Source organism: Hippopotamus amphibius, chromosome 14 (assembly GCF_030028045.1).
Source record: "Hippopotamus amphibius kiboko isolate mHipAmp2 chromosome 14, mHipAmp2.hap2, whole genome shotgun sequence".
NCBI lineage: Eukaryota > Metazoa > Chordata > Mammalia > Artiodactyla > Hippopotamidae > Hippopotamus > Hippopotamus amphibius.
Genome location: NC_080199.1, coordinates 24,507,944 through 24,534,482, shown reverse-complemented (window position 1 = coordinate 24,534,482; position 26,539 = coordinate 24,507,944).

Sequence of the window (26,539 nt, the reverse complement as noted above, 5' to 3'; positions counted from 1 at the left end):
CGACAGAAAGGCTCTGAAGGGTCATCCCAGTTCCAGAGTTCTCCACAGGGTCAGCCTTTGGGGTGACTACATCACAGTCCCACTGTTCCCAGTCCTGCTTTTTTTTAGTCCCTTTCCAAAGGTTGGGGTCCCAAGAGAACTCTTCAATAAACACATTTCATGCTAATCTTCATCTCAGAGTCTGCTTTGCAGCAACCCAACCTGTGCTGTGGGTGATAATCTAAACCTTCTCCTGATCCCTTTCAAAAGCTTTGGTGTAACTGGCATTTCTCGCTTGTGCTTTTCTGCGCCAGCATTTAGAGTGGATAAAATGGTGTCCTCCCCTGCTGGTGTTGGAGGGTTGCCTGCCGAGGTGGGGGGCAGCTGTGGCTCACCGAGGAGGCAGGGGCACTGGCAGCAGGGGTTCTGGGAAGTGCTCATTGGCGTGAGCCCTCCCAGAGTCCTTTATTATTACTTTTAATCATGATAACTAGGTTAAAAAAAGATAGATTAATAAACTAACATAAAATGTCCCTAAAATTTAGTTATATATCACTATATACATTATTATTTATATATCAGATATATATATATACATATAAATACATCACTAAATATGATTTACCTATAATGGTGTGCAAATAAAAAATCCCCTCATGTCATTAGAAAAATTAATTTTTAAAAATTGGTAATCCAATTAAACATTTGGAAGAAAAATAAAGGTAGATTGTCCTTCCACAAAACATTTTAGAACCTTATTCTATAGATTTAATTAATCATATATTAGTACAGATATACATATTTGAAAATATAACATCAAAGATTTAATACAAATTAGGTCAAACTTTCTTAGTATGAGGATGAGGACAGAAACTACAACAATCTTTATTAAATAATTTTCTACATGAAAATCACTTCTTTCTGTAACAAAACAAAGATTACACAAATTTGAATACAGAGTGAGAAAATACATTATAAAAAGAAATTTTAAAGCATTAACTATGTTTAAATTTTATCAATAAGCAGACAAAATTCCTCTATTAATTTTTAACAATGAAATGCAAACTGAATGAAATGTTAGGAGTTTTCTTTAAATCACTAAAAAAAAGGAGGGTTTTTTTTCCTTAAAGACTATAAGCATTCTTTCCCATGTCTAAGAGAATGTGCTCTTAAAATATTTACTTTGTGATGTTTTGTTTCACTGCATAATTAAACTGCTATAAAGTCAAAGTTTCCACTAGTTCCTAATTACTTTGTTTCATTGGACCCAATAATATCAAATAAGTTTAATTTCACTGTTTTTAGAATCACTTGCAACAGAAACCACTTCACCCAATCCAATTTAATATGACCAGGTATATGAATTAACTTGTTAATTATTTCACTCCCACACCTTCATTTCTCCATTCAAAGTTAGTCACTGAATATTATTTATGGGCAAATAATAAGACATAGCAGTTTTTTATACATATTTAAGTTAACATTGTCAATTGTTATATTTTCCATTTGGCTACCACAGGGACCTATTTCTCACACACACACACACACACACACACACACACACACACAGAAAAGGTCCCAACTTAATATGATTTTCTTATATTTAGACATTCATTTAATTCATTACTTTATTTAACCCTATTTATTGAAAACTTACTGTATGCCAAGAACTGTTCTAGGTTATTTCATGAACTTTACATTTTATGACAAGTTATAATAAATAAACAATTAAATAAATATGATTAAGTAGAAAAATAAAGTACTAGATGGTAATAAGTATTATAAAATAATAAAAGCAGATTAAAGTGATAGATAAAAATATTTAGTGATGTGTAAAATTTTTACATTTTAGTCACTATTATTTTATATCAAAACCTTATAAAGTTTTTGAAAATTATTTACAAAAATCATACTACATCTGACAGGATATTTTTTGATTATTATTTTTTTCAAATTTTAAGCATAATTTGGACCTCCATTTATGAGAATACAGTATCATTTAACTTGCTAGTTGACATTCCAGATAATTATTAGTCTCATATAAAGCAATATAATTTTTGAGACATGGATGTGTATTCTTTTGTGTATTTCAATTTTGATAGAGATAACAATCTAATTTTTTCCTTTTGAGATATTATTTCCTATTGCCAAGATATAAATATACATATACTTTCAAAATAAAATAACAGACTACTATTGTATCTAATATTCAAATGATATAATGTATTATTTTTTTCACAAGTACAAGTAAGCTAACTAGTTCAGGGCAAAATACGTAAGGAAGAAATGCTTTGACTTTAAAAATTAGACCAATGACTTGAATACTTTCCATTAAAATATTTTATTAATTTATTTTCCTTCACCCTTGATTACAGATGAACCTTATAATAATTCTTCCTTAGTTGAAATTTTGTGTCTTATAAAAGATACATCACTTACTTGTTGCATTATCTATCTAAGCCTCTGTCCAACACATTCCTTAATGCATGCATGGATGCATTAATTGATTATTCTATCGTTCGTTTAATGCCTAGTTAATGAGTACCTTCTAGGTGAAGGAAAATGTCCTAGGAACATGAATGGACATTGACATCAATGATATCTGTAAGATATAGATTTGGTATTCATAATTTAACTTCATAGAATCTAAGAGTTATAGTACATGATAAATTACAAATGGCCTCTAAACTGTCATAAAAATGCTCTTTAGAACAATCTGACACATCACAATGGTGTATTCTCTGCCATATTGCCTTTTAAGACTCATTAAAGAGGGGACTCTAAAATATGAAGGGGATTCACATATTCTGCAGTCAAGAAAACAGTAAAGTCTATGAGACTATTTTAGGACACTTCACAATATTGCAGCCCCTCTCTCTATGGCCCTAAATGCACTCTGGGGATGAACTTGATTCCTGCTCCTCCATGAACAACCCCGCCCCCCGCCCAGTGTCTGTTTTATTTTTTCCTAATTGTAAAATGTACAAAGTTTCATCTCTACTATCTACTGGTGGCTTAGAGAGACTTTAACTTCTTTCTCCCTGGCTTCCCTCAACGCACAAGTGCACATGTACATGTGCCATGTGTGTGCATGTACGCACACACACACACACACATTCACCCCAAGCCTCCAAATAGTACAAACTACTGGTAAAACCAGTGTGCACTTTCTATGGAAACGTGTCTTCCAGTCAACTCTTCTGGCCACTTTCAAAACATCCACCCTAAAGTACTAACAGTCATCGCAGCCATTTTCAGTCCACTTGGACACTGAAGACTGACTCTCCAGGGAAATGTGTTCTTAGTATTACTGAGCAAACACTTTTTATTTATTGTAATAATAGCAACAGCAATGTTAAAAACAACGGTAAATAACAATATAGCTAAGTCTCTGATCATTACTTTTCCCAACTGATAATCTATGTAATGAAACAAAAGCTTTTGTCATAATATTTTTTTGCTATTGAGTATATTTATAAATTTATTGTTTAGATTGTTATATTTTAGAAGGAAAAGCCTATATGATTTTTATTTATCTATCTACCTATCTACCTACCTATGTATTTAACTATCTCTCTACCTATATGTCTATCTATTGTTGTGCTTTGTATAGTAGCCTATAAAAAATGATGCTCTTTACGTATTTATTGAATTTAGTAATTAGTAGAAAATAACTCCTGAGTGCTACAAGAATATTGGTTACTTCATTACATTGTTTAAAAGAATTAGTTTTATTTCCCATCATTTCCTCATTACATTTAAGGCTAAAATTAATTATACTTAATATCTACACTTGGAAAAATTGGATAAAAATAAAAAAGAGTTCTGATTTTGTCATAAAGCCCACTAATAGCTCTTGTATAAATTCTGTTAAATCTTAAATCTTTTTTTTTTTAAAGTACAAGTGTGTGGGCTGTGATCCTGACAAGCTTCTGAAAAATTCTTATCAGACTCTGGTTGCTCTGGTGATCAACCATTTGTTTATACAACTGCAATTTCATTTCTTTTGGAAGATTAGAATAAAAAGAGGAAATGAGAGCTTCTCTGCTTATTTTTTCATCTTTTGATTTTGCTATAGAACAGTTAGTATTGGAAATTAGAAATTGTGATCATTAGAACAGTTTTCAGAAAGCATCTTTTGATTTTATCTGAAATTTAAAAGATTATGACCTTTAACAGCTTACGGTAATTTACTAATGAAATCATTTTGCTAAATATGTAAGAATTAATATAAATATAAATTCTTGTAGAGAGAGAGACACAGAGGAAATAGAAAGCTTTAATTTTTTTTTTTTTTATTTTAAGAGAGACACTCAAAATGCTTGTTTTAAGGCAATACACCAAGTACAAATTCATAGAAAGGAGGCAACAAATATAACTGAACCACTTAGGTGGTAGAGATATGAAAAGGAGAAATTGGAGCAGAAAAAAGGAAGAAATATTAACTGATTGCTATGAAAATTTCTAAATTTTGTAAATTTTGTAAAATCATTGTGACTGTAAATACGCATGATTAAGATCCCTCCATGTACCCATGAAGAGGCCCGTACAAGTCAAATCTATAAATTCTGCACTTCATTAGCTTCTTAGTTATTCTGCCTCTGGTCAAGGTTACTTAAATTTTGGAAAATCATGAAAACTAAAGAATCATCTAATTCTGAATGGGAATATATGCCAGGCTCAGAGTAAGAAAGCTGCAAATCTGAAACCTACCAATTAAATAAACAAACTAGTTAATGCACAGTTCTATTCAATGAGGGTTTGCACAAATAAGTTTCTGAACTTAATAATGATATACAATTCTTACATGAAGCTTATTTTTATTTTTAAGCAAAAACTTCAGGGAATTTGCTTATTACCTACAATATTGACCACTGAGTTATGATAATACCAGAAACTGTTTCTCAGGAGCTCTTTTAGCTAAAAAGATAAGACTGACTGAGGAACCCACATAGATACAAAGACATTTGAAGCAAAAGTAGAACAAAATCAGCATATTCATTGTAGTATTTTAACTTGTGTTTAATCCCCTAATGGAGAGAAAACATCAAATACTTACTGTGTAGTACAATCAAAATGGCCTCTGAATTATAGGCTCAGTTCTGATAAATTAGATGAGTACTGCAGAAAATTTTACATGCATACATAGATGTATTTTATGCCATTTGTAAAATTGCCTTATCTAGGAATTATATAGTTTTCATAATATTCTTTTCATAATATTCATAATATTATATATTTTTCATAATTATATTTTTCATAATTATATATTTTTCATAATTATATATTTTTCATAATATTCTAACAATACAGATTTTCCTCAGTTTTTCATTTATCAAATATCACTTCTGGTCCTTCCTCTTCTGGAGTGAAAAACACACTATGCTTTATATTAGTGATATCATCATTAAAGAATGAACCCCAGGCAACAAACTCTTAACTGAAAACAAGGATGTAACCGAGAGAGTTGTTTCTATGGAGTTTGCAAAATAAGCCTGGGTCAGGACTGTACTTAAGGCCATTAAGAAAAATTATATATTATGCACATTTTTTCTTAATGATCTAAAATCTTGAAAAAAGAAAAGAATAAGTGAGGTACAGTTTAATAAATAGAATTTTTTTATTGTATGTTGACTAATCAAAATAGTTTCATAACTCTTCTCTCATTAAATGATTCATGTCAATTCATTTGCCCACTTCTGCCAAATTTGGCTAGCCTAAAAATTCCACCTGAATTTTCAACGCAGCATAGTAGGTAAGACTTTTCAATGTATATTCCCATGTACTTTATTTTCATACATTTTCAAAGGATACATAAATAATTATTTAAGAAAAATTAAAGCTTCAAGAATATTGATTGTTCCTTTCAATACTTGAAGCCTGATACTTTGAATTAAGGGTTGACTCAATGTCTGCGCATGTGACAGATTTAAATATCCTTTTCAATTAATCATACTCCAATCAAGTTAATTAATGTCCATAAAGTAGAATTACTTTTTTTGAGTTCCATTTTAGCAGAATTATGTGGGCAGCACTTAGTAATAAGAACTGTTCTAGTTATACGTATAGGACTTACCATTACATATGTAACCAGAGTAAAACCCAACTGACACATTGCTACTTCATTGCAAAGTAAAAGGATGAAAAAATGGTTATACCACTTTGTTTTATTATTGGACTCTTGCTTTACCATATCAGTGTGATGGTGTTGGTCTAGGCAGTGCAGCCATTTTTCATAAACAAGCTTGCTAGGAACGTTATAACACTGTATCTTCATGGTGTAGTCATCCATCTAATTATGCAAAAGAGTAGGAATTGTCTTGTTACTTTCATGGTGGTATACAACAATCTTTCACCTGAAATGTTAAATGATGTATGATGTTAGTTTTACAGGCTCATCCTAGTTCGTGTTAATTTAATTTTTAATGATAAGAGAAATGTAATATACCAGGGCTTTTTACATCCATTGATAATATAAACATTTCATAATTCTGTTAATGTTCCTGGAACTATCAAGAAAATATAGTTGAATGAAGTTGCCTAAAAGATAATTTAAGATATTGGGGATTTTTGTCCTCCATGGTGCAGACACTTACACTACCTTATATTCTACTGTGCAAGTTTTCACTTTTTCTCCTATTACATAAAGCGAAGTTTAAAGTGGCAATCTTCCCTACACACATATAGAATCAAAATCCTGGAAATCTCTACACTTTGATGTCTATTTGATTATTTTCTACTCAGAAAAAAACTACACTCTTTATCAATTACCCAGCTAATAATGGGGGATAAATTTATCAAGCTCAAAAATGTATCAGAGTAAATATTATTACAGTATTTGAAAATAAATAATTTTTTTAAATATATGATTTGTCCCTTTGCTAGAAAACTTAGAGTAACAACTGTCAAATATATATGATGGTACTTGATAAAAAATAATGAGAGGAAGGAAATACAGTATTCATATGCAACAAAGATGAATTGCAGTACACTCAAAATAAATTGTATGATTTTGTTATAATTATAATGAATAGATTTGCAGCATAGCAGAATGCAACTAACTAAGTGATATGGTATGTCTAATTCACTTTTCTGAGTCTACAGTTTGCAAACAAGCCATTAGGAATAACCTCTTGTACAAAACTTCATGAGATGTGTGTGTTAGCCTCATCAAATCCATTAGTCATATCCCGTATCACTGCTCCTTGATTATATATATGCTTTAATGTTGCTGTCAAATTAGCTAATTTCCTTTTGTTGATTTTTTGTTCACTAAGTATATCAACAAAAATCATTGATTTTTTTTCACCAGTGTATCAATAAAAAGATTAAGCAATTTTAGCTCAGAGATCCCAGCTTAAACATATAAACTGTATTCTCAATATAACTGAAAATAAAGATTTTTAAAATATTACAGATTCTAGCAAATCTTGCAATATTTTTTTCTAAAAGGCAGGAAACATGACTCTTTTTACTGATGTCAGTATGAAGCTTTTCCAAAGTCAGTTTTCAGTGCCTATTTGTTTATTTCATTCAGCAGCAAAGTGGCAAAATTAGCATGTACATTTTCCTTCCTCCTTTCTCATGATACCTTATTAAAATGAAAATACTATGATGTAAAAGGGAATAAACTCACAAAAGCTAAGATTATGGAGGGAGAGATAGCAGAGGATGAAAGATTTTAACTTTAAAAAAAAATGAATAAGGCATTTGGAAGTGAATTTACTAATGAAACCAAGAAAAGAGAGTATATTTCCAAAATAGATTCAGTATCAGACTGATTTGAAAGTGGTAGTCAGTTCTCCAGGCAGAACACTGGACAATCTCCAAACATGATGTATACATGTAAATAGTGGGAAACTGGCTGAAAATAAGCTCATTACTTAAATGTCTAGCTATGAAGTCATGGTACCAGTCAGCTCTTATATTTGTCTCTTTTCACTCCATTATGGAGAGTACATATCAAAAGATTAAGACCAGGTAGAAATGTGGTGACTAATCTCTAGAGAATCTGAATAAACTGCCTATGGAATATTGGGGATACTATCATGGATACTGGTGACTCAGGGTTAAGCTATACTTATTTATTCCCCAGAATAAACTATCCTTCAAACTATCAGTTATCTTGCCAACAAGAAAAGATAGCCAATTGGCAAAATCTACCTAACTTATACCTTTCTCATTTAGAGAAAGTCCTACTAGCGAAGCAGAACTATATACACAACAGCAAAGGAATACCAAACTTCTTTCTGAAAATCAACACATTATTTTTTTTGTTCTTGTTATCATTAACAAAGGAATACTTTTATTCTGAGGTCTTAAAAAAAGTTATTGTTAACTCATTGGTGGTGGTATGCAGCTTGTAACATTTAGTAAGTAGCACATATAATCTGGCACAGAGTTTTCACACATTTTTAAAAACAATCTTAAATTTTAAAAACGTTGTAAGTACAACCTGAGCCTTTTGAAATTACCTTGCTGGCCTGATGCCCTGTCATCCTTGTATACTTTAGGTGTGATTTCTACAAAAAAGGACATTATTTTTCATAACCACAATACAATTACAGATTCAGGAAACTAATATTGATGCATTGGACTACATGAGGAATTAACATTGGTATCATATATTTCTCAGATCCCATTCACATTTTGCTAGTTGTTCCATCTTTTTTTAATGTAGGAAAAACAGTTAACATGAGATCTATCCTCTTATTTTATAAATACACAGTACAGTATTCTTTATTTTTATTGGTGTATAATTGCTTTACAATGTTGTTTAGTTTCTGCTGTACAATAAAGTGAGTCAGCTATATGTATACATGTATTCCCTCTCTCTTGTACCTCCCTCCCCTGCCCCCCCACCCCAGCATCCCACCCATCTAGGTCATCATAGAGCACCAAGCTGAGCTTTCTGTGCTGTACAGTACGTTCCCACTAGCTATCTATTTTACACATGGTAGCGTATTTATATCAAACCTAATCTCCCAATTCGTCCTACCCTCCCCTTCCCCCGTTGTGTCCACACATCTGTTCTCTACATCTGCATTTCTATTCCTGTGCTGCAAATAGGTTCATTCACACATACCCCAATGTTCTTTGCAGCACTATTTACAATAGCCAGGACATGGAAACAACCTAAATGTCCGTCAACAGATGAATGGATAAAGAAGATGTGTTACATATATATAACAGAATTCTTGACTACAGACATAATGTACAGAAGATCTCTAGACTGTATTCTTTTTGCCTATCCTAAACTTTATACCCATTGAATAAGCCTCCTCATCTCCCTCTCCTCTCCCAACCCCTGGCAACCACTCTTTGGCTCTTTAATTCCATGAATTTGACTCTTTCATCTTTGTATTTTAGAGTGAGCACCACAAGGACATTCAACTCCTTTTCAAATACAAAAAGGAAAAAGGGAATCTGATAGTTGTGGTACCCAAGGGCAGGTGGATTCACTTAATTCACCTTTAAGGCCTTGGAGTCTGGATCATCTGATTCTTCCCATAAAATTGGTCCAGGATTTGTTATTGTTGAGTAAAACATAGAGAGGTTACGTCATAAGAGAGAAATTTGGAGTCAGATTTTGGCACTAACCAAAAAGACCTGCAAAACCTTGTATTTGACATTTAGTTTTGGGTTTTGGGAAACTTATGACACCAGGAAGTCTATCTTGATCTAGTTATAGTGCTCATTATGATATCAGATGCCCTCAATATCTAACCTGGGTTTGGGCAAATTGCAGTTTTTCTTTGGTGACCTTATGTCTCTTTCAGGTTAAAAGCCTTAGTAAATGGATGCTGTCTTCCTGTGAGGAGGTTTGAGAAGGAGAGTAAAGAAGCAAATCATATACCTATTGCAACAAAGTAGAACCTCTGGAAACTTTATGTCATCCAGGTCAGCCTCCAGGGTTTTTGAGAAATAAGAAAGCCTCTCAGGAAAACCCTGAGGCATTACTGTTCAGGTGAGTTATTTTTCTTCCCAAGTCAAGGCAAAAATGTATTGGCTAGCTTCATCACCTGGAATGCTAAAGAACGCACTGCATAAATAAATTACAGTAAAGAATTTACTTCTGGGGGGAATGGATGTTAGAAACCTATGAGGGTTAGGAACAGCAGAGTGTGGAGGAATAGCCATGTTGTTTATTGCTGAGAGGTCCTGGACAGACATCCACCCTTGGTTTTTAAGTTTTCTCACTGCTAAAATGGGAGTGTTGTGGGGCTAGTACAGAGGAAAATGAGCCTTAAGACTTGTAATCTTCTATTATGGGCTTTATACCTTGAAGGACTATTTTATTTATAGAGTATTGCTTCATTCTGGGAAGAGGTTTTGAGGAGTCTATTTGAATTTTGATGGAAGATTTGCTTTGAATTTTGCCAACAGTAGTTGGAGACCTTGCTCATAAGAAAAGTGAAAGTTAATTCAATAAGGACAAATGATCAGGGATTCCAGAATCTGCTCCAGTACTATCAGAGATGGAACAAATAAAAGATGTGAAAGGGCCATTTAATTCATGTGGTAGGTTACTTCTATGACTACTGTCAAGTTCTAGAATTACTCCTTCCTTTTGGGAAAAAGAAATTCCAACACTATACTTCTCTAAGAAGTCTCAGCCTAATAAATGGATAGGGGAAGAAGAACTAAGGAGAAAAGGGTGTGTCTCTCTCAGCCAGCCTAAACAAATGCAAATGGATTCAGAGACAGGAAACTCCTGAAGTTCACTAGAGTTTGAACTGTTTTGGTTCTAAGGGGATGTTTTATAGTAGCAGGGTTGGGCACCACGAGTGTGGTTCCAGTATCAATTAAGACTGGGAGAATTTTATCCCCAATCTTGAGAAATATTTCTCCATCCCAATTAAGAGGGAGGGTTAGGGAGTGTCCTTGTAGTTCTCTGGAGCCCCATCATTGAGAATTGAGAGGACATTGGAAAGGCTGGTTAGAGGACTGAAGGTGCCCCAAATGCTTAAATTTGTAACAATCTCTTTTCCAGTGCCCTGGATCTTTGCAAAAATTGCAGAAACTGGGAGGGTTTCGGTTCATTTAGGACCAAACTCCTTTTGCAGATGTTGAAGATTAAGAATTTTGGTAGTCTTCCTTTTAGGTGACTCATCTAGACTAATGGAGAGCTGGTTTGCCAGATTAACTAAATCTGGAGTGGACATAGTTTCCTATTCCATCCTGGTTCTTTTTTACTAGAAGGGAAAGATGCTGTATCAGCCCATTAATTAACACAGAGTTAAAAGCTACCCAGATTGGATCAACATCTGAAGGAAGACCAGGATTTCCTTTAGAAACAATCTGAAGTCTATAGCAATAATCATGGTTCATCAGGTTTCTATGTGCAAGGCTGAATTTTGTTTCAATCAACAGGTTTTGGAACAGCCCTAGGACTTCCTCTTTGATGTTACCTAGTAATATTATAATAAGTCAGCATGATGGTCTCCCAGTTGTAATTCTAGAGACCTTTCAGGATTTTCCCAATTAGCAGTTTTAGTCCAAAACTGGGCCTGGCCTCCATGAACTAGCTGGTATAAATCAGAGAAACCAGGTTGATAAATTTGAATGACTATAGTAAATTCCTCAGCAAATCTATGAGGATCTTTGGTTATCCAGGGAAAATCTTTGACTCACATTTCAGGTTTAGTCCATGGAGTACAAGTTAAGTGTTTAAGCTCTAAATCCTCAGAAGCCTTAATTTCAAATGGACAAATACTGACAAGTTCAGAAGAAAAGGGAATGGGGAGAGTTTCGGAGAAAAGGGGAATTTTGGTGAAAGAATTAGCATGAGATAAAGAAGCCAAGGTTGACTTCAGGAGCCATTTTATCTTTCTTTAATTGTTTGTTACCTTTGTTAAATTTAATTTTTTTTTCAGACAGGAAACTTTAGACTTCTGAGTCCCAATGGTTTTGGAAGCTTCAAAATGCCAATTGAAATAAGCATTCCTCCAATTCTAGAAATTTCTGAGCTATTTAGTCCAATTCAAATTTAAGGAAATTGTTTGGAGATTTCAAATGTTCCTCATACTGGTCATTGATATCCTACAGTGCCTTAGGTTAGGTCAGTGCATTTGGTTGGAAATGCACCTGAGGAAAGAGCTCATTCTTTAAACATAAAATTGGTTGGAGTGTCTGGTGGAAGTCAGCACCCTTAAAATACTTAGATAACTGGGATCCCATTTCCTAGCAATTTTTTCTGTACAGTAAAGAGCAACTTTCAAACAGCTTACAACTCAAAGGGCTGAATTCAACAGCTTGCAAACCCATCCCAGCCAGTTCTAAGAACATAGCCTGGTTTCTAAGGAGCCAGGCCCAACTGTTATTTTATTATATTTTTTCAGTCAGTCTCCAGAGGGCAGCCCTTCCAAAGGAATAGGCAACAGAGTGGAAAATCTGGCACTGTTTCCAAGAAGCAAACCCTCTTCCTGAAGGAATGAGTTGAAAGCTAGCCAGTTTCAGGCGAAGAAGCCCCTGCTCTGACGAGAATGGGCTGAAGGCTGGATGATTTAAAAATCAGCTGATCTGATCTCAGAATCAGACAAGTGCCAAATGAGTACTTACACATAGCACAAGGTCTTAACTAGAAACACAAAACTTAAATAAATCCCAAAGTCTGGAGAACTTTAAATGCAAAGGGAGTGTGAGCTTGCATCCAGGAGAAAGACACAAGTGGAGAAAATGTGGGTGGGTTGAATTGGGATATTGGGATTGACAGATAGACACTAATATGTATAAAATAGATAAGTAATGAGAACCTGCTGTATAGTACAGAGACCTCTACTTCACTTAGTTGTACAGTAAAAATCAACATGACATAGTAAAACAACTGTACCCCAATTTACAAAAAGAAAGAGCAGTGAGCAATATTGGGCTCAGTTGTGGGTATCACACCTGTTTGTTCACCAGTCCCAGAGCCCTCAAGAGTCTTCTCCAGTCCTCACACGGGCCACCAAAATGCTGATCTTAAAAAGATGGCCAGATATTTCACCAGCAAAGATGATTTTCTTTGCAATTAACAAAGAATTGCCATCAATTGGGCTTCTGCAAACATGGTGAGCCATTTGCAAGTCCCAGTACAGCAACAAGGGAAGGAGACTACTTTTACAGAGAGGAAATGGAAGCTGGGGGGTAGGGGCTCTATGTAAACAAAGCTTTTTACTGGCTGAGTCCTTGTCAGGAACAAAGTGGAGTCTTTCTCCCTGTTGGGCTCTGTAATTATCAGAGGGTGTGAGAGCTCCTTCTTCTGGTCTCAACTCTATCTAATGGAGGTTTCTATTTATTAATTTTTTGATATAAGTATGTAAGTGTAACCAACACTTTTTATCATAAAGAGAACTGATAATTTTAACTATAGTAATTAAAAATGGGTCTTTTGATTAAGCAATAAATGACTTGTCTTTCAACCTTTTAATAACATATCAAGCCAGATATATGTATTGTATATGTGTGTGTGCATGTGTACCTACCTATATATATACATATACATACAATACCATTTTATATACGATGAAGTAAAAATAGCTAGAAGATGGTTATAAAAATATTCATAACTGAAGACACCAAAATGGTTTAGAATTACAAGAAAAAATAAATGTCTAGATGTCTGAATTTTAAAAGATGTATGTGTGTGTCAGTGTGTGACAGACAGCAAGACAGAGGTCACATTTAAAGGCAAGGAAATCAGACTGATATCACACTTTTCATCAGCAACACTAGTTGCTAAAAAGATAATAGGAAAAAATCATTAGGAAATTTGGAATGCTGTATATTTTTAAATTATGCTATATCAGTCATATATTCTCTTAAGTAATAGTTATGTGAATAATTTAATGACTTTTATAGACAAAATGATTCAAAAAAGATGGCCATCATTCATCCTTTTTCAGAAAACTAAATGTAATTGCAGTCCAACAATATTAACATTCAAACCAAGAAAGGGAAAGCTTAAGATATACAAAACTGGAAATGAACAAGAACAGTAATTTTTTTAAAAAACTGTAAAAGTATCTAATCTAAAAAGCAATTATTTCAAATTAGATAGTAAGACAGTAAGATCTGGGGAAAAAATGTCTTCAGGAAGAAAAGAAAAATATCACATAGCAAAGATAAAATGCATATACTTTGTAACACCTTAATAAAAATATACTTATTCTCTCAATAAAAGTAATTAGTGTCTCCAAATGAAATGTATTTGTAAAACAGAATCATGATCCAAGTACAAAACTGAAACATGACATTGTTTTAAGAGTTGGTACACAAGAAAGTATAAGCAATTTGACCTTTGTACCAGACACTGTCCACACAAATTTCTTTTGTTGCATCTGCTGCTGAGTCAGTGATGTTTGTGGGCTCTGAGCAAATCCACAAGTGCATAACCTGACAGCATCTTTCCTCAGGATGACACTGACACCTCCTATCTCCTCCCCAAGAGGTTCCCTGTTACCCCGCCGCAGACATCTCCTCTGTATTTATGTCTTTGTACCTTAGAACTGTCAGGGCCTTAGTATCACCTAAACCTCACCTTTGGCTTTGTGAGTTGGCAGCTGGTGGAGGGATTTTTCCCTGTTTTGTCTCAAGTGATGGTAATGAACTGCAGTTTAGATAGCTTCTCTGAGAAAAGACTGAGGGCACTGACAACTCAGGAGCAATGCCCAGCTCGTAAACACCTTTCCTCATTGTGTCTTTACACCGCTTCCTGCTGCATTCTTTTTAGTCCTCACTCCTGACACTTGCAGTCATATTCTCCTCTTAAAATAATTAAAAATAAGTCCTCTGTTTATGCTCAGTTATTTTGGGAACACAGCTGAAACAATGATTAATTCAGTTTTTTTTTTTTTTTTTAACACCAGGAATTGAAGTCACAGGAGAATAAAGAAATAAAAAAAGACTAAAATGATCACTAGTAAACACTACTTACCTAATCACAATAATGCAAATAAAGGTTACTGTGTTTAAAATAGTACAAATAAAAGGTTATTGTGCAAACTGGAGACCATGGGCCAGATACTAACTGTGTCATTAGTTTGTAGAATGCTTTCTAAAATATTTATTTGGATACAAATATCTTAATATTTGTCAAGCACTATCCAATCTGTTATTATTTCCAGTTATGTTATATGAGTCTCCATTTATTTTTTGTTCACTATTACATGTTTACTTTCTATTTTATTATTTTCAAGAACTTTTATTGAGATAAAATTGACACAAACTGCATATATTTGAAGTGTAGAGTTTGATATTTTTTTCTTATTAGTAATGTATATATGGCAATCCCAATCTCCCTGTTCACCCCCCCAAAAAAAAACACCTCCCTCTGCAGTTGGTGTCCATATGTTTGTTCTCTACATGCATGTCTCTATTTCTGCCTTGCAAATGGGTTAATTTGTACCATTTTCCTATATTCCACATATGTGTTAATATACGATATTTATTTTTCTCTTTCTGACTCACTTCACTCTCTATGACAATCTCCAGGTCCATCCATGTCTCTACAAATGTCCCAGTTTCATTCCTTTTTATGGCTGAGTAACATTCCATTGTATATATATGAAACATCTTTATTCATTCCCCTGTTGATGAACATTTAGGTTGCTTCCATGTCCTGGCTACTGTAAATAGTGCTGCAATGAACATGGGGGTACATGTGTCTTTTTGAATTATGGGGTTCTCTGGGTATATGCCCAGTTGTGGGATTGCTGGGTCATATGGTAACTCAATATTTAGTTTTTCAAGGAACCTTCGTACTGTTCTCCATAGCGGCTGTATCAATTTACATTCCCACCAACAGTGCAGGAGAGTTCCCTTTTCTCCACACCCTCTCCAGCATTTAGTGTTTGTAGACTTTCTGGTGATGCCCATTCTAACTGGTGTGAGATGATACCTCATTGTAGTTTTGATTTGCATTTGTCTAATAATTAGTGATGTTGAGCAGATTTTCATGTACTTCTTGGCCATCCATATGTCTTCTTTGGATAAATGCCTATTTAGGTCTTCTGCCCATTTTTGGATTGGGTTGTTTGTTTTTCTGATATTGAGTTATATGAACTTTTTATGTATTTTGGAGATTAATCCTTTGTCTGTTGATTCATTTTTAATATTTTCTCCCATTCTGAGGGTTGTCTTTTTGCCTTGTTTATAGTTTCCTTTGCTGTGCAGAAGCTCTGAAGTTTCATTAGGTCCCACTTATTTATTTTTGTTTTTATTTCCATTACTTGAGGAAGTGGGTCAAAAAAGATCTTCCTGTTACTTATGTCAAAGAGTATTCTTCCTATGTTTTCCTCTAGGAGTTTTATAGTGTCTGGCCTTACATTTAGATGTTTAATCAAATTTGAGTTTATTTTTGTGTATGGTGTTAGGGAGTGTTCTAATTTCATTCTTTTACATGTAGCTGTTCAGTTTTTCCTAGCCCAATTTATTGAAGAGGCTGTCTTTTCTCCATTGTATACTCTTTCCACATTTGTCATAAATTAGTTGACCATAGTTTATCTCTGGGCATTCTATCCTGTTCCATTGTTCTACATTTCTGTCTTTGTGCCAGTACTATATTGTCTTGATTACTGTAGCTTTGTAGTATAGTCTGAAGTCAGGGAGCCTGATTCATCCAGCTCCATTTTTTTCCCTCAAGATTGCTTTGGCTATTAGGGGTATTTTGTGTCTCCATACAAATTTTAGGATTTTTGTTCTAGTTCTGTAAAAAATGCCATTGGTAACTTGATAGGGATTGCATTGAATCTGTAAATTGCTTTGGGTAGTATAGTCATTTTCACAATGTTGATTCTTCCAATCCAAGAACATGGTATATCTCTCAATCTGTTTGTATTGTCTTTGATTTCTTTCATTAGCGTCTTATAGTTTTCTGAGTATAGATCTTTTACCTCCTTAGTTAGGTTTACTCCTATGTATTTATTCTTTTGTTGCAATGGTGAATGGAATTGTTTCCTTAATTTCTCTTTCTGATCTTTCATTGTTAGTGTATAGAAATGCAAGAGATTTCAATGTGTTAATTTTGTATTCTGCAACTTTATCACATTCATTGATTAGTTCAAGTAGTTTTCTGGTGGCATCTTTAGGATTTTCTATGTATAGAATCGTGTCATCTACAAACAGTGACAGTTTTGCTTCTTCTTTTCTAATTTGGATTCCTTTTATTTCTTTTTCTTCTCTGATTGCTGTGGCAAGGACTTCCAAAACTATGTTGAATACTAATGGAGAGAGTGGACATCCTTGTGTTGTTCTTGATCTTAGAGGGAATGCTTCCAGGTTTTTACCATTGAGAATTTTTGCTAATAGTTTGTCATATGTTGCCTTTATGATGTTGAGGTGGGTTCCCTCTATGCCCATCTTCTGGAGAGTTTTTATCATAAATGGGTGTTGAATTTTGTCAAAAGCTTTTACTGCATCTATTGAGATGATCATGTGGTCTTTAGCCTTCAATTTGTTAATATGGTGTATCACATTGATTGATTTGCATATATTGAAGAACCCCTGCATTCCTGGGATAAATTCCACTTGATAATGGTGTATGAAACTTTTATTGTGTTGTTGGATTCTGTTTTCTAGTACTTTGTTGAGGATTTTTGCATGCAAATTCATCAGTGATATTGGTCTGTAATTTTCTTTTTTTGTAGTATCTCTGTGTGGTTTTGGTTTCAGGGTGATGGTGCCCTGATAGAATGAGTTTGGGAGTGTTCCTTCCTCTGAAATTTTTTGGAAGAGTTTGAGAAGGATGGGTGTTAACTCTTCTCTAAATGTTTGTTAGAATTCACCTGTGAATCCATCTGGTCCTGGACTTTTGCTTGTTGGAAGATTTTTAATCACAGTTTCAATTTCATTACTTGTGATTGGTCTGTTCACATTTTCTATTTCTTCTTGATTCTGTCTTGGAAGGTTATACCTTTCTAAGAATCTGTCTGTATCTTCCAGGTTGCCCAGTTTATTGGCATACTGTTGCTTGCAGTCATCTCTTATGGTGCTTTTTATTTCTGTGGTGTCCACTGTAACTTATCCTGTTTCATTTTAACTTTATTGATTTGAGTCCTCTCCTTCTTTTTCTTGATGAGTCTTGCTAGAGGTTTATCAATTTTATTTATCTTCTCAAAGAACCAGCTTTTAGTTTTATTGATTTTTGCTATTGTTTTCTTTGTCTCTATTTCATTTAATTCTGCTCTGATCTTTTTGATTTATCTCTGTCTACTAACTTTGGGTTTTGTTTGCTCTTCTTTCTCTAGTTTCTTTAGGTGTAAGATTAAATTGTTTATTTGGGATTTTTCTTGTTTCTTGAAGTAGGATTGTGTCGCTATAAACTTCCCTCTTAGAAGTGCTTTTCCTGCATTCCATAGCTTTTGGATTGTTGTGTTTTTGTTGTCATTTGTCTCTAGATATTTTTTTGATTTCTGCTTTGATTTCTTCAGTGATCTCTTGCTTATTTAGTAGTGTATTGTTTAGCATCCATGTGTTTGTGTTTTTTACAGTTTTTTTTTTCTGCAATTGATTTCTAATCTCATAACATTGTGGTCAGAAAAGATGCTTGATACAATTTCAATTTTCTTAAATTTACCAAGGCTTGTTTTGTGACCCAAAATGTGATCTATCCTGGAGAATGTTCCATGTGCACTTGAGTAGCAAGTGTAATCAGCTGCTTTTGGATGTAATGTCCTGTAGATATCTATTAAATCTAGTTGGTTTATTGTGTCATTTAAAGCTTGTATTTCCTTTTTAATTTTCTGTGTGGATGATCTGTCCATTGGTGTAAGTGGAGTGTTAAAGTCCCCCACTCTTATTGTTTTACTGTCAATTTCCTCTTTTATAGTTGTTAGCATTTGCCTTATGTATTGAGGTGTTCCTATATTGCATGCATATATATTTATAATTGTCATCTCCTCTTCTTGAATTGATCATTATGTAGTATCCTTTCTTGTCTCTTGTAACATTTTTTATTTTAAAGTCTATTTTATCTGATATAAGTATTGCTACACCAGTTTTTCTTTGATTTCCATTTGCATGGAATATCTTTTTCCATCTTCTCACTTTCAGTCTGTAATTGTCCCTAGGTCTGAAGTGGGTCTCTTGTAGACAGCTTATATATGGGTCTTGTTTTTGTATCCACTCAGCCAGTCTGTGTCTTTTGGTTGGAGCATTTAGTCCATTTCCATTCAAGGTAATTATCAGTAAGTATGTTCCTATTGCCATTTTCTTAATTATTTTGGGTTTGTTTTTGTAAGTCCTTTTCTTTTCTTATGTTTCCCACTTAGAGAAGTTCCTTTAGCATTTGTTGTAGGGCTGGTTTGGTGGTGCTGAATTCTCTTAGCTGTTGCTTGTCTGTAAAGCTTTGATGTCTCCATCGAATCTGAATGAGATCCTTGCTGGGCAGAGTATTCTTGGTTGTAGGTTCTTCCCTTTCATCACTTGAAATATATCATGTCATTCCCTTCTGGCTTCCAGAGTTTATGCTGAGAAATCAGCTGTTAACCTTATGGGACTCCTCTTGTATGTTGTCGTTATTCCCTGTTGCTTTTAATAATTTTTCTTTTTCTTTACTTTTTGTCAATTTGACTACTATGTGTCTTGGTGTGTTTTTCCCTGGATTTATCCTGCTTGGGACTCTCTGCACTTTCTGAACTTGGGTAGCTATTTCCTTTCCCATGTTAGGGAAGTTTTCCACTATAATCTCTTCCAATATTTTATTGGGTCCTTTCTCTCACTCTTCTCCTTCTAGGACCCCTACAATGAAAATTTGGTGCATTTAACATTGTCCCAGAGGCCTCTTATGCTGTCTTCATTTCTTTTCATTCTTTTTTCTTTATTCTTTTTCTGCACCAGTGATTATCTTCATTCTGTTTTCCAGGTCACTTATTTGTTCTTCTGCCTCAGGAATTCTGCTATTGGTTTCTTCTAGTGTATTTTTCATTTCAGTTATTGTATGGTTTATCTCTGTTTGTTTGTTCTTTAATTCTCCAATGTCTTTGGTAAACTTTTCTTGCATCTTTTTGATCTTTGTATCCTATCTTTTTTCAAAGTCCTGGATCATCTTCACTATCATTATTCTGAATTCTTTTTCTGGAAGGGTGGCTCTCTCCACTTTATTTAGTTGTTTTTCTGGGGTTTTATCTTGTCCCTTCTTCTTGTACAAAGTCCTCTACCTTTTCATTTTCTCTGTCTTTCTGTGGCTGTGGTTTTCATTTCACAGAATGAAATACTGCTGATACTGCTTGATACTGCTGTCTGCCCTCCTGTGGAGGAGGCTATCTAAGAGGCTTGTTTTTGCTTCCTAATGGGAGAGACTGGTGGTGGTAGGGCTGGGTGCTGCTTTGGTGGGCTGAGCACGGTGAAACTTTAACCTTCTTGTCTGCCAATGGGTGGGGCTGTGTTCCCACCCTATTGGTTTTTTGGCCTGAGGAGATCCAGCACTGGAGCTTACAGGCTTTTTGTTGAGGCTAATGGCAAACTCCGGGAGGGCTCATGCCAATGAACACTTCCCAGAACCCCTGCTGCCAGTGTACCTGTCCCTGTGGTGAGCCACAGCAGCCCCCTACCTCTGCAGGAAACCCTCCAACAACAACAGGTAGGTCTGGTTCAGTCTCCTATGGGGTCACTGCTCCTTCCTCCTGGGTCCTGGTGCACACACTACTTTATGTGTGCCTTCCAAGTGTGGAGTCTCTGTTTCCCCCAGCCCTGTGGAGGTCCTGCAATCAAATCACACTGGCCTTCAAAGTCTGATTCTCTATGGTTTCTTCCTCCTGTTGCCAGACCCCCAGGTTGGGAAGACTAATGTGGGGCTCAGAATCCTCACTCCAGTGGGTGGACTTCTGTGGTATAACTGTTCTTCAGTTTGTGCATGGTCCACTCAGAGGTTATGGGATTCGATTTTATGGAGATTGTGCCCCTCCTCCTGTCTCAGTGTGCTTTCTCCTTTGTCTCTGGATGTGGAGTGTCTTTTTTGGTGAGTTCCAGTGTCCTTCTGTTAATGATTGTTCAGGAATTCATTGTAATTCTTGTGCTCTTGCAAGAGGGAGTGAGTGCACATTTTTCTATTCTGCCATCTTGAACCATCTGAGCTATTTTATTATTTTTAGATCTCTATTTTTTACTTCATTCCTTCTACTTTCTTTGGGTTTGCTCTGACTTGTTATGTTTTGTTAAGTTTTTTTTGCCTCTTGAGATGGATATTTATCCTCTTTTTTGTTTTGTTTTTATTTTTTTTGTTTGTTTTGTTAAGACTTTATTTTTCTAGAGCAGTTTCAGGTTCACAGCAATATTGAGAGGAAGGTACAGGGAGATTTCCTATATTTCCAACACATTAATTTTATGTGGCCTCATCCCTTTAAATATCTAGTTTTGTAGCACTGTGGTAATATGATTATATAAAGTTACTGGATACAGTGTAACTATGCTTTATCTTGATAATTTAAAAGTAAGTGAGATTTTGGTAAGTGGGCAAGAAGAAAGGATAATTAGGATAACTTCACAGAAGTGTGATGGTTACACATGCTGAGAAATCTATAAATAATTTTTTAAATAAATGGCTCAACAGATGGAGACTTACATATTATCAGGTAAAACATAAGGTAACAAAAAGGTGTTTACTAATAGTAAAACTCAAGCATTTAAAAAAAGGAAAGCTGACCTAGTATGTTTTGGGGATTTAAAATTTTAATTTTCAGAGTGGGGTGTCAATATATAATGTGTAATCAGTGGCTCTCAGTAGGGGTTATTGTGTTGCCAACAGGATATTTGGCAATGCCTTGAGCCATTTTTGATTGTCATTGCTCAGGGGTATGGGGTGGGGGAAGGGTGTGGAGGAACATGCTACAGGCAACTAGTGGAGAGAGACCAGGGATGTAGGATGCTCCTAGACACCCTGTAGAGCTCTTGAAAACCCCCTGTAATGAAGACTCACCCTGTTCAAAATGTCAATATTGCTGAGGTTATGCAATTTTGGTCTAAAGTTAGTATATCAAGAAACTGTTACTAAGTAATTTAGAATTATGGAATTTACCACAAGAAACAGAAAACAAATGATTCAATTGCTGCTTTTAATAAGAGGAATGGATGTGGGAGTATTAGGGTAGGGAATTGTTGCTTTTCATCTTAACTCATCTATAATGATTTTTTAAAAATTTTATATAGCTCAGTCATTTAGAAATATTAATAGCAATGATGACTTTTAATTGTCAGCTACCAGGTTTTGGGGGATAATTGTGTGGATTTCAATCCAACTTATCATCAAAAATTGTAATTAACAGATGGTGGTTTTTGAACATGTTGAAGAAATTTTAGCATTAAGAAAACAATGTAAGCTGGCAACGATGTAACATTGGCTATTATTATATACATAGATTTTATAAACAAGCATTAGTATAAAAAGAAAATCAGAGTTAACTAATGAGAATTAATATTTTAAAAATAATGTAAACAACTTGTTCCAACCAAGTTAAAACCATGCAGTTCCAAGAGTTCTTGACTAGGAGAAAGAAAATCAAATGGGAAATTATAGCAAGAACAATTATTTTTTGGTTTTGGAAAATGTCCATATCCAATTAAAAAAACTGTCCTTATGTTTATTTTCTATTACACAGGCTACATTAAAAATAATGCATTAGTGAATTACGATCTCTATGGATGATTCCATAATATAGACATCTTGTAATATAAAAATGCAAATCTTAAAAAATGAAAGAAAAGACATTGTTGATTTATAAATTATGTCACAATATAGTTTGCTTTTAATACAACCTTCTTTTGAATAATAAATTGACATAGTACTTTTTAAAATATTTCCTTTTTGAACCCAAAATAAATTAGTATTTGAATATATCTGTTGCATATATAAAATGTTCTCATAAATAAAACTTTAAGATTCTTCTTACACAACCACAATGATTTTTTAAAAAATTCTTAAATTGTGCCTATAAACTTGGATGATTGTACATTATCAAAACAGAATTACATGGATATAGCATAAAGAAATATTTATAAATCATACTCGAATTGATCCTAAAACTTATTTTTCTATAATAATATGTCCATAAAAACAAAATTATGCCTGAGCTACACTTATAATTTCAGAACCTCAAGTAATAATGCTTAATTTAAAGTACTATTCATGACAAAAAAGTAACACATAAATCATTCAATTTTTTGTCATTGAAGATGATTCCTAAAAGTGATTATGGAGTGAGGAAGTGAAATACATAGAGTAATAGGTAAAGTGAAGTAATAGACTCTTCATTTTATTTTACTGATTTTTAACCTCGTCATGTTCCTGAAAACCTGTGAACGAATTTGCTAAATACATACAATGCTCCTCAAAACATCGCACTTCCCACAAATTATTTGCTAAAAGCTTACATCAATAGAACCAGATTTAAGAAACAAACTCTCGTCTTCTGTACCCAACATAGCCTCTTGGAAGTTTCAGGTGTTTCTAAACTTCAAGATGATTGATGGACGTAACATCTATTCTACTTCCCATGCTTCCATAGAAGGTAGGAAATCATAAATTGACTCCACAAAAGGAAAATAAATGTGTGAGGATAAGTTATCTGATTTCTTAATTTAAGAGAAATAGTAGAATCACCACGATTAAGTGCCCTGTGAGTCCTCCTATTTTTGATACTACGTGAGTGCTGAAATGATAAATTCTTGTCTGCTCTTCATTATTTATATACTTGCTAGGGCAGATTCTGCCTTGAAAAAAAAAGCCCTTTGGGTTAATGAATTTAGTTTAAGCAATGAGGATAAAAAGAATTTCTTCGAGGCCATTTGTCTAAGCCATATTCTAGAGAAAGCAAATATTAATAAATCTAGTATTTGTGTCTTAAGTTATTAATGGGAAGAGGGCAAAGGGATATTCAGTATTGAACCCATCAAATCCTAAAGTCCAAAATCAATGATAATTTCTTATACAGAAATCCAAGGAAATATTATATCTCCATAACCCAGTACCCATTACAATTTTGACATATTTTTCTGTGGACAGAAATACACCATACTAGAAACTTACTGATATTTGGGAAGAAAAAAGATACCTAGATGTATCAGTTAGGTTGTGTTATGTAATAAATCACCTCAAGATTCAGTGACATAAAACACAAAATATTTATTATCTCTTGCCATTCATTGGTTTTGCTGGGAAATTCTTTTTGTCTGAATCAGCTTGGGTTGGGCTGGATGGTCTGGAATGACCTCCCTGACATATTTGGACACTCAGCTGAGATGGCTAAGGTTATTCCTGGGACTTTTGGAATGGTCAGTTCCACTCTCTAAATGCACTCTCATCCTCCAGAAGGCTAGCTCAAATGTATTCACATGTTGGCAGTAGGAAGAAGCAAATCCCAATGTGCAAACATCTTTTTTGAGTCTCTGCTTATATAACAATTGTTACTGATTCATCAGTCAGAACAAGCCATGTGACCAAAACCATACTGAGTGTGGAAGATGATTAACCCAATTTATGAATACAGGAAGAAGGGTGATCATAGCCATTAGTCAAATGATCTACAACACCAGCAAAAGAAGAAAAGAAATTTGTCTTTGTTTCATATATACCAGAATGCCAGCTATTTTTACTTTTTGGTGTCAGATATAAATATTGTACAAAAGCAATTTTGGAAAGTCTTCCAAAATGAGGCTATTCCAGTAGTTGAAGGGGCTCTATTTCCCAAAATATATTCCTCACCTCTACCCACTAAATGAAGCCAAATTAGACAAACATTCCATCTACATATGCAAAGCTCAGAAATCAGCTTCTATTTTTGGTCAAAAGTTAGTAAGAAAGATATAGTTGAGGAAATCAATACTAGAAATTTATCATTTTAAATCAGCAGATGTTTGAAGAAAATTATAGGAAAATAAGCAACCAATAAATGGGCAAAGATTATACAGGCACACAGGTGTTCTGAAGGTAATATAAGAACAATGGCACAATTAAATAATGCTTATTGATGCATTAAACTGATATATTTAATTCAAGATAGCATTAATGTTACAAAAATGTCAATGTGTGGTGAAATGGACAATCAAGTATTCTTAAAAATATTCAAGTACAAAGTTTAAGTTTTAAATAATTTCAACCACCAAGCAAAGGAAGACTGACTCCTGGATTTAGCATGACAGCCTCCTTCTGTAGCCTCTGTTCTATAAATATTTATTTCCTAATTATACAATAATATATAATGATTGGTTATATATAAATTATAAATTACATACACACGTATGCAACTGTTTCAAATGTCTGAATAATTTAAAGGGTTCATAAGACTCCACAGATTTTACTCACATAAGATTTTAGTTTTAATGCAGAGAAAGGATATGGTACAGCAAGAAAACAAAAACACAGACAAGACCTGGGCCTTTGAGACAATTTTTGTTACACAGAATATGGCTCGTAACTGTATTATAAATCACCAAGACATGTGCAAGGAATCTCGGTTTCATAGAGCTTGAGCAAAAGTTTCTAGGGAATTTTTATGCCCTACTGGTCACACAGGCAAATGAGAATGTGTCTCTGGGTAAACCAAGGGGAAACCATCATATAAACATCCCTAAACAATATAACCACCCGACACAGAGTACTTCCAGAGCAGGAGTTTTAAACATGACATAGAGTACTATAAATTATTAATATCCCATATTGTCTTTCAATTGGTTAAGCGTTGGTACCATGGTTCTAAGTGATCCTGAAGATCAGCATAAAGCTATGCCTGTCCAGGTGTATGATGACTGCACCTTACACAATATATATTGGCAAGTATGCATTAGTGAATAAGTTACTTTTTAATAATCTTACAGAATAGCATTTTACTTTTACAGTTGTACAAAAGAACACATCTGATTTGGTTGCAAGCAGTGTTTTTTTTTTTTTGTATATTTATTAACAAGAAAGAGAACTCTGTCATTACTTGGAATTACAAATATAAAAATTACTGGAAATATTCTCAATATCTATCAAGTGGAGCATCAAACAAAATTAATTTTAGTACAACCTAAACATGACAAATGGTGAGTGCTAACAGCTATAGATAAGAGACAGTGATAGAAAAATAAATCCAAGTGATTTCAATGAATTAGACATAACAGGTGTGTTTATTTGTATTCTATGATATTTAGATAAAATAATTTTGTATGTTTGTATGCATATATTTGTATGCATTTTATGTGCATGTACACATCATTTTTTAAAACTTTTGAAGGAGTACACAACAAAATTTTTCCTGTGGTTACATTTAGAGAGTTATTTGAGGTGAGTAGATGAATGGAAATGTTTATTCTGTACACTTTTCATTCTATACACATCTGTGTAATCTCACAGTACACATTTTGTATTGCTTGTTTTTAATCATTTTGATATGTTAAATGTGAAATTAGTTATAAATGGTTAATTCATTGTTAAAATAGTCAAGCGCTGTTTTGTAGGTTTGGCCCAAATATATGAACAAGAAATAAATGGATTTTTCAGGTATAATAAAAAGTAAGGAAAATCAAAAGTTGGCTTTAATTTATCTCAATTTTGTATTATTTGGGTCTCTAAATGACAGAGTGAAGCTTTGTTACACATTTAAAG